The sequence below is a fragment of the Suncus etruscus genome, chromosome 18 (genome assembly GCF_024139225.1).
Source record: "Suncus etruscus isolate mSunEtr1 chromosome 18, mSunEtr1.pri.cur, whole genome shotgun sequence".
In the NCBI taxonomy this organism is placed as follows: domain Eukaryota; kingdom Metazoa; phylum Chordata; class Mammalia; order Eulipotyphla; family Soricidae; genus Suncus; species Suncus etruscus.
In genome coordinates this window covers 20352159-20367712 of record NC_064865.1, presented here as the reverse complement: position 1 = coordinate 20367712, position 15554 = coordinate 20352159, and the positions used below count along the sequence as shown (strand labels likewise).

General features: G+C 38.2%; 1 pseudogene; it reads left to right on the top strand.

Annotated features, from left to right (window-relative positions):
* Nucleotides 1–8631: 8631 nt before the first annotated feature.
* LOC125995738 (poly [ADP-ribose] polymerase 1-like) lies at nt 8632–14117 on the top strand (annotated as a pseudogene).
* Nucleotides 14118–15554: the final 1437 nt, after the last annotated feature.

Sequence of the window (15554 nt, the reverse complement as noted above, 5' to 3'; positions counted from 1 at the left end):
TCACAGCATAAATAGTAAATCTCAAAACAAGAAATCATAAAAATAACCAAAGAAAAGGCAATCTACTCCTATGGACTATACATTAGAATAATAGTACTTATCAAAAATAGTAATATAGATAAAAATAATAAAATATAATTCCAAGGTATTGCACAGAATTTGATTTTATGCTTGATTATAAACATTATTGTATAATTAGCCACATAAAATGAGATCAAATTTTTCAAACAAAGTGATATATTTTAGTGGCTAAATTTTATTACTATAAACAAATGATTAATAATGTACAGTATTCCTGAAAAATATTGAGTTTAGGATATTGGCTGTTTTGTAAGTAATTATTAAAAAACTTAAATTATAAAAAAATTAATAATTAACTTTGCTGAAAATAACCAACACCCTAGATAATAAAATTTAAGAATAGAATAGGTATTTAGAAAATATTCTAAAGTTTTTAATTATTTAGAAGAATTGTAGACATTATTTATATTACATTTTATTTATTTAATTTGAGAAATTAAATACAGCAGTATAATTCCTAAAGTAAGTGCAATAGACACTATCTTAGAAAGTAGAGGAGGAATATAAATAAAACAAGGTGAATTCTGTAAAATTAAATATACTAATATTTTAGGACCAAGCACTTTCACCTTGACAACTTAAGTATAAACATTAATTAGTTTAGTATTTAATTAATAATTTATAAAAGATTTTATTGTGATATTTTAGAAGTAAACAAATCTTAACATTACTTAGTAAATCAACATTGATGTATTCATGAAGTTACTGTACATAATTCAGACACATCATATATATTTGTATATATATATTGTATATATTTGTATATATATATGTGATTAAATAACACCACACAAAATTTTTTCTTTAGTTTTTGGGCCACACTTAGGGACGCTTAGGGGTTATTCCTGGCTATGTGCTCAGAAATTGCTCCTGGCTTGGGGGACCATATGGGATGCTAGGGAATCGAACCGCTGTCCTAGATTAGTGCATATAAGGCAAATGTCCTACCAGTTGTGCCTCTGCTCTGACCCCAACACAAATTTTTGTTTGTTTGTTTTGTTTTTGGGCCACACCCAGTGATGCTCAGGGGTTATTCCTGGCTATGTGCTCAGAAATCGCTCCTGGCTTGGGGGAACATATGGGACACAGGGGGATAGAACCAAGGTATGTCCTAGGACAGCCCACTTACAAGGCAAATGCTCTACTGCTGTGCTACCACTCCTGCCCCTAATAACACAAATATTGAAAGAAATGCAACTTGCAGGGTCACTAGACAGTATAAAATTATTTGTGCAATACATCTGATAGAATGAGTATACACATATATGTGAACTGCAATAAATGGAATATGCTTTCCAATATTAGTTCATATTTATAATGGAAAAGAAGAGTTAAATCTCCAACATAAACATCTTGTTTCTTCAAGATGCACCAATTCTAACTATTTGTCAACTCTAGTTTTCTAGATTATTTGATGTCTTATACATTATTTTTTTATTTTACTGTAATTTTAATTGATTTAGATTCAAAATAAAATCATTGGGACCACAGTAATAGTACAATATATAGGACATGTGCCTTGTACACAGCAGACACACGTTTAAATCAGGGTATCCCAGATGGTCCCCTGTACTCACCAAGAGTAAATCCTGGATACAGTCAGTAGTATTTACTCCTGAACACTGAGTGTGGCCCAAAAGCAAAAAAATAAAAATAGTCATATTCTAATTGCATAGATTTGATACATGTTTTTAAGTAGTTTGCACCAAGTGGTTTATGATTCAAAAACTATTTAGCTTAATTTCTTACATTTTTAGAGCGACAACTACCAGTATAAATTTTGGATGGGATTAATTTTTTAGTGAGGCAAACAATATTTCTATAATCTTGAATTCCTTGATGGACTACACTAAATTGATAACATGCTTAGTTATTTTTAAAATGAGTCCAATAAGAATTCAACCTTGAAAAGAGCCTACATTGGAACAAGAGTTCCAATGCTGAAATTTTCTCTGATTAATTATTTTATATCTGAGAAGAGCTACAGGCAAGCGTAAGAGAGAATACTCAGAAATTGACATAATTTCCCTAATATCTCTCTCTTTTTTTTTAGAAATAATAAAACTTATGAAGAAATTGCCCAGCTCTACAGTAGCCCAAAGGCATGAATGAAGAATACATCCCTTTGGCATAGAAATTCTGAGCTTTTTGGAAATGGTGAAAGTGAGACACCACCCACAGGCAGAAGCCAAGGCACCACCCAGAGAAGAGAAAATAAAGGTCCAGATAGAATATGAAAGAGCCATCAAGGCTCCCCCCCTTGGCAATCCCCAAATTAACTTTCAAAGATTCAGAGAACTGCATGCCTAGATAATTTGGAGGAACTATACATAACATTCTAACATTCTCCAAGAAACATTCAATTGTGCTTCTCTTTGTCTCCCTTTCTATTTCTATAATTTTTTCTTTTCTCTCTAAATAAATGTCCTTTTGCTTTATTAAAAAAGAAAATGAAAACCACTTAATCAAAACCTAATAAATCTAAAAGAAAGCAGTTCTTTCGGTAATAACCTAATTGTTAAAAAAATTTGGAATCCATATTTTGTAATTTCCTAAAATATTTTGTTGTGATGACTTGCAATGAAAATCATGTTATATATAGTAGATTCTCATATATTACTTCACAAGCTTTTACTCATCCAAATGCTATGATAAGAACTGTGCAGACTTTACACTCAATGTTGTTTCTTGCCTTCATAGGGGGTCCAGGTCCAGGTGTCCCTAGATAACTCTATTGTTCTTTTAAAAAAGCTGCACTGGGAGAACAGTACAGCTTCATGTGTGAAAAAAGAACAACAGTACAATTCAAATACAATTAAAAAATTCCTTTCTCACACTTACATTCATTGCAATGTTATTGGCAATAGCCAGACTCTGGAAACAACCAAGATGCCCTTCAACAAAGGAAAGGCTAGAGAAACTATAGTACGTACACATAATGGAATATTATGCAGTGTCAGGAGAGATGAAGTGATGAAATTTTCCTATACATGGTAATAGAATCTATTATGCTGAGTAAAGTCAGAGGGAGACATAGACACAGAATAGTCTCACTCATCTATGAGTTTTAAGAAAAAATTAAAAACATTATTGTAATAATGCCCAGAGACAATAGAGATGAGGGCCAGAAGGACTGACTCACAATATGAAGCTCACCATAAAGAGTGGTGAGTGCAGTTAGGAAAATAACTACACTAACACAGATCATGACAATCTTAATGAGTGAGAGAAGTAGAATGCCTGTGTCGAATACAGGCAGGGGTATAGAAGATGGGAGGGGGCAATCATGCTTGTAATCATGGTGCTTAAATAAAGATTTTATATAAAAAAAAAGAACAACGGAAAAAGAGGTGCAATATATAGAATAATCTTAGATTTCTAAATGCAATAGAAAAGGAAATTCAAATTACTTGAATATGATAAGAGTACCACTAATCCAAACCTAAATAAACAAAAATTATATATGTAAGTTTTGGTTCTGTTAAAAAAAAAACCTTGCAGATGGAAGCAGAAAGAGACAGAATGCTGTACAAAGTGGCAGTAAATGGTGATAAGAAATGGGGGTCTAGGACATGAGGCAGAGACAAAGATGAAGCCTGTGTTTCACTTTGCCTGCTGCTATGAGTATTAAGGGAAATATATGAAAATAGATACCAGATGTTTATAGTAACTCAGATAGGTGATCAGATATAGATACCTGTCAATCCTTTCTCCATCCCACCTTGTCTGCCCTGGTAACCATTAGCCAACACCCCTCCTAAGAAAAACTTGACATATCTGGGCAAAAGAATGGATTCACCTTGAGATGTCAACGGCTTGTCTGCCCTAGTAATCATTAGCCAACTCCCCTCCTAAGAGAAACTTGACATATTTGGGCAAAAGAATGGACTTCTGCTCACCCCTCCTAAAATTCTCACCTTATTGAAAAAGGACAAGCTCACCATCTGCTTGGACATTGTATTTGAACCAGGACTAGAGATTGGTGCATTCTATAAGCCTACTTTTCATATCGACCCTCATCCTAAGGCTCCTTAAAACTATAAAAGACTTCCCCTTAGATTGCCAGGGGCTTCTGGTTTTAGTTCATATGACAGTGCTGGCGCCCCAGCTAGCGGGAATCAATAAACCTGATTTTGCTGATTGCATTCTCTGAAGATTCATGGTCTTTATTTGAGGCGGTGGATTTTCTTGGATCCTTAACATGAGCAGTCCCATTATGGACTGGCTCCATTATACAGTTTTAAACATTCCTGTAATTCCTCTTTGAAGTCTGCCTCTGAGTTTAGGTTCACTGAGATACTAAGACAATAGGCAAAGCTTAAAACTAATGACCAACTCAAGACTCAGACCAGCCAAATCATTCTGTAGGATCCTTGCATTCTTTGTAACATTCTTATCTATTGATAAGAAATGCAAAGAGCCTTTTAAAATCTATAGGAACATTAGTAGTTATCCTATAACCACTCTCCTCCAAAAATATACAAGCCATATTTAAATTAGTTTTATTCTAATTTCCTTCCTACATAGGGAATTTCTTTTTGCACTTCTACTTTCCAAACTTTTCTACCTTCTAACTCAGTGTCTAAACATGTTTACTGCTCAATATTTCATACCTGGGAATTGTGTATGAACAGAGAGACCCACTGTCAGTTCTCCTGCACCAAAACAAAATGAAATGTATTTTAAAGGTCATACCAATGGTCTAGAAGTTAGGGAGCTTGCCATGGACTCAGCTAATCCAGGTTCCATTCCACAGCACCACTTAAGGTCCTCGCAGCCCTGTCAGGATCGAACCCTAAATACAATATTAGGAATGATCCCTGAGCACTGCCAGGAATGGCCTCCAAACCATAAGAAAAAACCTTATCTTTAATGATGTAATTTAAGGGGCAGGAATTAGACAATAAATTTCAGGAAATCATAAAGCCAAGACAAGATCCAAAAGGACTCTATTTTCTGCATCTCCAGCTACAAATATAATCCTATGATCAGGACACTCCAAAAGACACATCAAGGGACATTCAGTAGTTTTAGAACCCTAAAAGCACTAAAAGACACATGGCAGCCAACTTGAAGGATCATAAAACTATCTTTTCAAATGCAATCCTGTGCATTCCTTTCTGGAATTGACCTTGCATTCCAACTCAGGTGCTTCCTTTTTTTTTCCTCTGCCTTATGGGCTTTCTCTGATTTTCCTCTTCCTGTATTGACTAAATGAAAGTATTTTTCTTTACTTCTTTTCCAGCAAGTCTCCTATGACATAAAGACTAAAGCAGATAGGAGCTGAGGTAAAATTGGGAGTGACTCTCAGTCCTGATTTTTTTAACACTTCACCAGCAGCACAAAGAAACAGAATCATTAAATGAGAAAGACCAAAAAGAAATGATCTGCCAGGACAGATTTCCAATTCCACCATGATGGAATATGTCACCCAGCAGTTTTAAATGCCAGTTGCCTTGTCCTATATCCATACCTCTAATTCCAATTAAGCATGCTGAATTCTCTGACAATGCAAAGCTCAAAAGGACATAATTTCAATGCTCTTAAGAGAATTCATGAGAACTCTCTCTTTCAGATCCGACTTCAGAAAACCTTGAAGGCTGGGAACAACAGTACGTCTTTCAAAAGGCAGAGAAGTGTTTTATATTTTAACTCTGGAAGTAATTCCCAAACTCAGTGAAATTGCCTCACAAAAGCTACAGTGAAAACAGTGTATTGAATGTCACAGCAGATGCCAAGTACTATAATTTGTTACATGTTTATCCCCCAAAGAAATCTGCAATAAAATCACAGGGTTTGAAAGATGAATATTCTGGGGTACATAGGACTTTGATGAAGAATATGGGCTTCAATTCACTCAGAGCTGGATTAAACCTTGCCTGGGCAGTTTATATGTGAGTAGTCCTAAACTGTATTTTTTATTAGTGGTGGAAATTCCACATCTCTGTGGTGTGAAAAAGAATTAAGCAATTGAGCTTATTTCTCTAAGTTCAGGAAACAAATATTTTTGAACAGGAGAAATGATGTTTCTTTTTCTTTTCTTACTCTCACTTTAGTATAGATGTTCTATAGGAACCATATGGTGCTGGTGCTTGGGATTAACAAGGGTCTTCTATATGTGCTCCGGATCTTTAAGCCATCTTCCTGGATCCTATTATGATGTTTTTACAACTTCCCTGGAACAATCCAAGTGGTGACCTAGGAATTCAGTCTGCTCCCTGGTCCTAAGGGTCAAGCTGTTGGGGCCCTGCAGAATCATTAATATTCTAAATTTCTCATTTGTTTTTCAATACTGACTGTCAGTAAATAAAGAGGAATAGTAAACTATATTAACAACTATGTCATAAATAATATAACCAAGTGTTAGTAACATATTTGCTCAAAGTCTCAATGTTTTCTGTTAAATATGATAAATAATACTTACTTGAATAAATTTGTTTGAGAAAAATAGATACTATAGATAAAACATGGAGCACTGACTAGCTAGAGTCAAATGAATTCAATCTACTGAACTTAATCTCTGCTTGAAATGGTCTCTGTAGAATAATTATGGTGATATGAGCACTATGAAAATAGTTGTGTGGTCATCACCATTATCCTATGTATTTTGCTCGGTTAGTATAATCCAGTTCTATGCAGGTCAAGTCCATTAGTAAGGCTTTCCTCACTTTTAGATTACACCTGGTCCCTTTGCCACTAACACTCCTTTGAGCTGTACTTAATATTTGTATGAGGTTCATGTCACCGTCTCACTATTGCTCAGAGAATTTGCACTTAGCACCTAGAACTGAAGCTGAAAAAAGCATCATCTGGCATAAACAGCTTTTAGAAAAACATGGAGACATCATCAACAGAACGATAAATCAGAGGTGTTTCTAATGACTATATTTATAATTTGCTCCTCAAACCTTGCATATCTGTTTTTGTAGCAGGCAATTATTGACTGGGTCCCTTCACCTTAGTATTTGAATTATTTTATAAGGTGTTCATTCTGCTCTAAAAAGGTCTATCTCCTTCTCTCCATATATATTTATCTGGCATGTTATTTTTTTTTAAAAAAGAGATTTTATTTCCCTAATTAAAAATTGGGATGAAGAAGAATGGGAACACATGGCATGTTTCCAGTTAGAAAAGTGAAAGAAAAATAAAAGTATTAATTTATCCTGATGCCAGATTTGGCATAACTATAATTAAATTTGTTTTATGTCATATTCACATTAAAATAAGGGGAAAGCTTACCATTGTAATATCTGTGAGAAGGAATAGACGATAGCATAGATTATGAAGAGCAAAATATAATCTGACTCACAATTTTCCTTGATCTCACATAAGCCTGAAGTTTTTAATCACTATTGCTTAGGTTCTTTGAAACAGAAGACAAAATGCCTTTGACTGGCAGAAGTCTAGTGCAAGAGATAGACCACCAATAAACCTGTTCAAACCTGATACAATGTCATAGGGTAGCAGGAATTGTGCACCTTTCAGAGCTACTGAAATGCAACATTCATGTATATGGGACACAAAGGAATTTGTCTCTATAATCAGCAATGGACAGTCTAATTCAGTACCAAAGCTTATTAAAACCATTATAACATCATATCATAAAGATCAACTGGCTGAACGTTCTAAATGAGTATATGCCCCACAATTCTAAGTTATTGCTGAAGCTGAATGGACTTAGACTTTAAATCAATTTCTAGACACAAACAACTATAAAACCTTCGTTAGAATCTAGGTCAGGGCGTTTACCTTGCAAGCAGCTGATGCAGGACCAAAGGTGGTTGGTTCAAATCCCGGTGTCCCATATGGTCCCCCGTGCCTGCCAGGAGCTATTTCTGAGCAGACAGCCGGGAGTAATCCCTGAGCACCGCCGGGTGTGGCCCAAAAACAAACAAAACAAAACAAAAAAGAATCTAGGTCAGATAAAACTCAATGACGTAGCAACTGCAGGACTCTGAACTGAAACTACATTATAAAACTATAGTGATAAAAACAGCATAGCACTGGAACTAGAAAATTCTCTAATAATTTGGTTACTATCTATAGACACAATATCTGTAGCCAGATATATGGTCAACTAATTTTTGACAAAGTATTTGGATACATGAAGTAGATGATAGCTTCTTCAACAAATGGTGCGAGAAAAACTGTAAGGAAAGTTCATATATCACACTTTACATGAAAGTCAATTGACTATGTATCCAAGACCTTGATATTAGACCAGAAACCATAAAGGACAAATATTTACAGACATGCCAAGACTTCAAGCATGTATTCAATGTATTCAATGATATGCCATTGGCAAAGGCAAAAAAAAAAAATCAAAAATAAAGAAAAGGGACTACATGAAATTAAATGTTCTGCATAGCAGAAGAAACATGAGTTAAAACACAATTATATGGAAGAAAATTAGATAAAGGTTTAATATTAATTATTATTAATATAAAATTTAATATTTAAGACCTATAAAGAACAAAGAGCAAAACAAAACATGCAAAAAAACTCACAAAATGAGGGCAGTGTGCCTCGATCACAATCCTGGGTGCTTGCATGGCTGTGAGGGGAGTAGCATGTATTCAGGTTACATACTGGTCTGGCTCCCAGAGCAACAATAGCAGCACTAGGAAGACAATGGCAGATGGGTGGAAAGTACTATTTGATCGAGTAAGCCAAGAATGGGCGATCAACGGGCGATCACCATGTAAGAAATGTAGTGACTTGCTTGGATGTCCATCATGGTGCAGTCACCAATGGTTGAATGAAAGGTCCCTTATTAGGACCACTCGTGCTTCTGGAAAGTATATCATTCCATATGGCAGCCCAATGTCAAGGTGGATGGCTTCTGTGAGCTTCACTGCAATGACCAGCAGAAAATCAAGAAGATGGCAGAACTGGTGGTGTTACAGGAAAAGGCACAAATGGAGCTGATAGCAAAGCTGAGAAGACACTGGGGTGACTTTGCTGCTGAGCATGCTGAGTACAACAGCACATACAAAGGCTGCACAGAGAAGATCAAAAAAGGTCAGATACACCTGCCTAAGAAAATGCTTGACTCAGAGAAGCTGTAGCTAGGCATGATAAACTATTGGCACCACCCAAACTGCTTGGTGAAGAACAGGGAGCAGCCAGTTTATGGGATTTAACATCCTCAAGCGGGGTGAGGACACCCTCAAGAAGCAGATCCCAATAGCAAAGAGTGAAGGAGAGAGAAAGGTGATGAGGTGAATAGAATGGATGAAGTGGCCAAGGAGAAAATCTAAGAAAAGAAAAGACAAGAACAATAAGCTTGAAAGACCTTCAAGGCCCTGAATGACCTGACATAAAACATCAAGGATGAGCTAAAGAAGGTGTGTTCCACCAATCACCTGAAAAAGCTGCTCATCTTCAATAAGCAGAGAATACCCTCAAGTCTGCAATCCTGGACATCACGGCTGGTGGTTGGGCCTTCCTGTGAAGAGTACTTGAGTCAACTCTTCAAGAGTGATGCCTATGATTCACCAGTGACATCACTACCTGGACCAAGTATCTGATCAAGATGCAGACACCAAACCGAAGGGTGTCCCCAAAGGAATTACCAGAAATTGTTCACCTTAAGAAATTGAAGGTCGGGGCCAGAGTAATAGTACAATGGTAGGGAGTTTGCCTTACATGCCGCTGGCCTAGGATGGACCTGATTCGATCCCTGCCACCCCAGATGGTCCATCATGCTTGCCAGGAGCAATTTCTGAGCTCAGTCAGGAGTAATCCCTGAGCACCAGTAGGTGTGGCCCAAACACCAAAAAAAAAAAAAAAGAAAAAAAAGAAAAAAAAAAAAAGAAAAGAAAAGAAAAGAAAAGAAAAACCTGAAGGTCAAGAAGCAGGAAATAATTGTTCGCGCTCAGGCAGTAATGGCAGCTGCTCCCCCCACTCTCCACAACCTGTGAACTCTTATATAAGACAAGTCTTTGTCCAACAGGGAGTCTATGACGCTTGGGAAACTGTCTCAGAAGAAGGAGAGATTGAAGGCACAGCCAAAAAGGCCTTCTCTGCATCAGCACAAAAAAGGAGGTGGAAAAGATGAGCAAGAAAATGGAGGAAGTGAGGAAAGTCAACATCTGGGTCTTGTCTGAGGATTTCCTCCAGTATGTCTCCACCTCAAAAAAGTCCCCATGGGAGACTGAGGGGAAAGCAGAGCCCATGGAAGTTCCTGCCAGAAAGTAAAGTCGGGAACTACACAGAGCAAGAAGTGCAAGGCCTCCATCAAGGAGGAAGAAATGCATAAGTCTAAGAAAAGGATGAAGTCAACAATGAATGGTGGGGCTACTGTGCATTCTGATTCTGGAGCATTGGGCAATTGTGCTGGAGAAGAGAGGCAAGGTGTTCAGTGCCCCTTTGGGCCTGGTGGACATCGTCAAGGGCACCAACTCCTACAGCTCCAGGAGGATGACAAGGAGAGCATGTACTAGATATTCAGATCCTGGGGCCATGTGGGCACCATGATTGGCAGCAATAAATTGGAAGAGATACCATCCGAAGAGGATGCTATTGAGTATTTTCTAAAATTATATGAGATAACTGAGAATGCCTGGCATTTAAAAAACTTCACAACGTATTCCCAAAAGTTCTACCCTCTGGAGATTGACTATGGCCAGGACAAGGAGGCACTTAAGAAGCTGATGGGGAACCCTAGAACTAAGTAGAAGCTCTCCAAGCCATTGCAGGACCTGATCAAGATGATCTTTGATGTGAAAGGTCATAGTGGAGTATAAGATTGACCTTCAGGAGAAATTGTGAGTGCTGCCTGTGTGTGTCTGTCTCCTGTCCTGCCACTTGAACCTCTTGGGAGTGGGCCAAAAAGAGGCTTCAGAAAACTCGCTCACCCAGAGGCTCATTCAAGGGTGGGCACATAAAGGAACTGCTTCACAACGTGAAAACTGGCTATAAGCAGTACTTTTTAGAAGTCATGTCCCCTGTTTGTGACGTCAGGCTGGGAAAATCTAAGAAACTACACCTGCCCAGTGGGGCCCGACCATGAGAAATTGTGAGTGCTGCCTGTGTATGTCTGTCTCCTGTCCTGTTGCTTGAATCTCTTGGTAGTGGGCTGAAAAGAGGCTCCAGAAAACTTGCTCTCCCAAGGCTCATTCAAGGGCGGGCACACCAAGGAACTGCTTCACAACGTGAAAACCGGCTATAAGCAGTACTTTGCAGAAGTCAGGTCCCTTGTTTGTGATGTCAGGCTGGAAAAATCTATGAAACTAAGCCTGCCCAGTGGGGTCCAATCATGAGAAATTGTGAGTGCTGCCTGTGTGTGTCTGTCTCCTCTCCTGTTGCGTGAAACTCTTGGGAGTGGGTTGAAAAGAGGCTCCAGCAGAGCACAGCTGCTCTGCTTCGCTATGCGGCCGTGCACTCTTTCTAAGGAAAAAACGCCATTGAAACAAGAAAAAAAAATCACACTAAGAACTGTGCTGGAGGCTGAACTCTGCTGTAACTCAGATGCCAGCACCCCTATCTGCCTGTCTTCTGTGCTGTGCTCCATTTTCAGCCTGATTTCATCCTGTGTGTGGCTCATTTGTGGATGCCTTGCCTTCCCTAGAGCTGAGCTTACATGCCCAGAAAGGGGAAGCAGCTGAACTCTGCTGTAACTCAGATGCCAGCACCCCTATCTGCCTGTTTTCTGTGCTGTGCTCCATTATTGGCCTGATTTCATCCTGTGTGTGTCTCATCTGTGGACGGCTTGCCTTCCCTGGAGCCTTCCCTGGAGCTGAGCTTACACGTCCAGAAAGGGGAAACCACTGAACTCTGCTGGAACTCAGATGCCAGCACTGCTATCTGTCTGTCTGCTGTGCTGTGCTCTATTTTTGGCCTGATTTCATTCTGTGTGTGGCTCATCTGAGGACAGCTCACCTTCCCCTGGAACCTTCCCTGGAGGTGAGTTTACAAGCCCAGAAAGGGTAGAGCCAGAGAAGCACGGCCATTCTGCTTCGCTTTGCTTCCCAGCTGTGCACATCATTTAGCCAATGAATACAACCACAACACGTAGAAAAACCCACAATACAAGTGTGACAATAGGGAAACAACGCAGGCCAGCACCAGACATAGAGAATGACGATGACAACTCTGATGACTTGAACATGACCAACCAACTAATCAGTCTCTCAGATAAGGAGTTTAGAGTCGCAATATAGAAGATGTTCAAAGAACTCAAAGAAAGTATAGAAGAGAACACTGATAAGAATCAAGAGAATATGGAGATAGAAATCAGAAAACTCCAAACTGAAATTTCAGGTCAAATAACAGGTCTGAAAAACTCAGTAGATGAATTGATGAAAAACATAATTGAGCTTTCCCACGGGTTAACAGCAGCTGAGGATAGAATTAGAACACTGGAAGATGAGATAAATAACAATTCCATACAGCAGGAGAAATTGGAAAAAAAGCCTTAAAGCAAATGATCAAACAATGGAAAAATTACTCAAAGAATGAGAACCGATGAAATTAGAAGTCTATGATAAGCTCAACAGAAACAACTTAAGAGTCATTGGAGTCCCAGAGACCCAGGATTTCCAGTTTTTGTAGGAATCTCTGTATTGCTTTCCATAAAGGTTGAACTAGATGGCATTCCCACCAGCAGTGAAAGAGTTCATTTCTCTCCACATCCCTGCCAACACTGCTTGTTCTCATTCTTTGTGATGTGTGCCAACCTTTATGGAAAGCAATATGGAGATTTCTCCAAAAACTGGAAATCGAGCTTCCATACAACCCAGCTATACCACTTCTAGGAATATACCCTAGAAACATAAAAATACAATACAAAAATCTCTTCCTTACACCTATATTCATTGCAGCACTATTTACCATAGCAAGACTCTGGAAACAGCCAAGATACTCTTCAACAGATGAATGGCTAAAGAAACTGTGGTACATATACACAATGGAATATTATGCACCTGTCAGGAGAGATGAAGTCATGAAATTTTCCTATACATGGATGTACATGGAATTTATTTTGCTGAGTGAAATAAGTCAGAGAGAAAAAGAGAGAGAAAGATGCAGTATGATTTCACTCATCTATGGGTTTTAAGAAAAATGAAAGACATTCTTGTAATAACAACTTTCAGACACGAAAGGAAAAGAGCAGGAAGTAACAGCTCACCTCATGAAGCTCACCACAAACAGGGATGAGTTTAGTTAGAGAAATAAGTACGTTTTGAACTATCCTAATAATGAGAATGTATGAGGGAAATAGAAAGCCTGTCTAGAGTACAGGCTGGGGTTGGGTGGGGAGGAGGGAGATTTGGGACATTGGTGATGGGAATTTTGCACTGGTGGAGCTGCTCGACAACCCACTGGATATTGAAGTGCCCTACAGCCTGCTGAAGGCCATCTTTGATGACACCAGAAAGGACCCTATTTATGTCAACTACAAGAAGTTCAAAACTGACATCAAGGTGTGGAGAAAGATTCTGAAGAAGCCAGGACCATCAGGAAGTATGTCAAGAACATGCATAAAACCATGTGCACCTATGACCTAGAAGTCCTGGATATATTCAAGATCAAGCAGGAAGGGGAGAACCCTTCAAGCAGCTGCATAACCTGAGGCTGCTGTGGCTTGGTTCCAGGACCAACTTCATGGGAATCCTGTCCCAGGGTCTGTGGATAGCTCTACTAGAAGTACCTGTGACATATTTGGGAAGAGAATCTACTTTGAAGACATGGTGTCTCAGAGTACCAACTACTGCCACACATTTCATAGAGACCCTATCAGCCTGATCCTGCTGTGACAAATTGCCCTCAGGAACATTTATGAGCTGAAGCACACTTCACACATCAGCAAGTTACCCAAAGGCAAGCACAGTGTCAAAGGTTTGGGCAAAACAACCCCTGATCCTTCAGCCAGTATTATCATGGATGGTGTCAAGCTGCCTCTGGGTAGTGGTATTTCCTAGGGTGTTAATGACTCCTGTCTTCTACATAACAAGTACATCCTCTACAATATTTCTCAGGTAAATCTGAAGTATCTGCTGAAGATGAAGTTCAATTTTAAAACATCCCTGTGATGAACAGAGTTGTGACCTGGTTGCCATTGCCAGCAACTCTGATGCAGACTCTCCCAATGAGCCCTGCAAGGCCTCTCTAGGGCCTCTGTGGGACAGACATGGCTGATTTGCCTTAGCAAGAGTTTGAAAGGATCACATGGTCATATGTTCAACTTTCTCAGCTTTTCTTTTCTTGTTTTTAATTAATAATCTTTATTTTAGCACCACGATCACAAACACGTTTGTAGTTTTAGTTATTAAAAAAAGAACACCCTCCTTCACCAGTGCAACATTCCCACCACCAATGCCACCCAACTCTTTCCTCCCCCACCCTCTGCCTGTCTTTGAGACAGGCATTCTATTTCTCTCACTCACTACCTTTATCATGTAAGTTGCTGGTGTAGTTATTTCTCTAACTGCACTCATCACTCTTCATAATGTAGGCCAGTCCTTTTAGCCCTCATCTCTATTGTCTCTATGTATTATTATAATAATGTCCTTTATTTATCTTATATCCCATAGATGAATGATACTATTCTATATCTCTCTCCTTCTGACTTATTTCCCTCAGCATAATAGTTTCCATGTTCATCCATGTATAAAAAAATTCATGACTACATTTTTTCTGACTTTTCAAGTCCTTCATATTGGTTTGGAGGTTGGAGTTATAGGGTTCTTTCCCTGCCAGCTATAACCCTGGTAGTTACAGAAGTAAGTTGAGGAATGGTGCTGTTTTCTCTTCTTTTTTTTTCCCTTGTGTTCAGTAACCTTCAGTTTTAATTTTGGAAAACTGTTAAGCCTTTATTTTCAGGTTAAGAATAAAATCTAATTTCATACTAAACAAATGAAAGCAGGACCAGATAACTCTGAAGAAAATGGATGACCAATAGACACATGAAAAATTGATCATCATTACTTATCAGGAAAATTCAAATGAAAATGACAATGTGATATCATGTTACACCAGTGGTAATGCCACATATAGAAAAACAATGTCGGCAGGATGTGCTAGAAAAAAACTTCTCATTGCTACTGGTGGGAACGCTTTGTGGTTCAAATCGTTTGGAAAAATGGATATGTATCAAAGAAATAAGAATAGAGCGCCATAAAACACGGCAATTTCACTACTTGGTATCTACCACCAGGGTACAATATGATTCATTCAAACAATGAACACCATTATTTATTGTAGCATTTACCCCAATCATGAGGATATGGAATAAATCCAGATTTCCATAGATTAATGAATACTGAAAAATATTTAATATATAATTTATATATTTATACTTTAATATATATTAATAATGGAATACTATGCAGCAGCAATACTATATAAGCAGCAATGATGAAATCATATAAGTTTCTAGAGGATATAACATATTAAGTGGAAATCAATCAGAAGAATAAGCACAAATATCAGATGATTTTACTTATCTGTGATATATAGACTAATGGGGA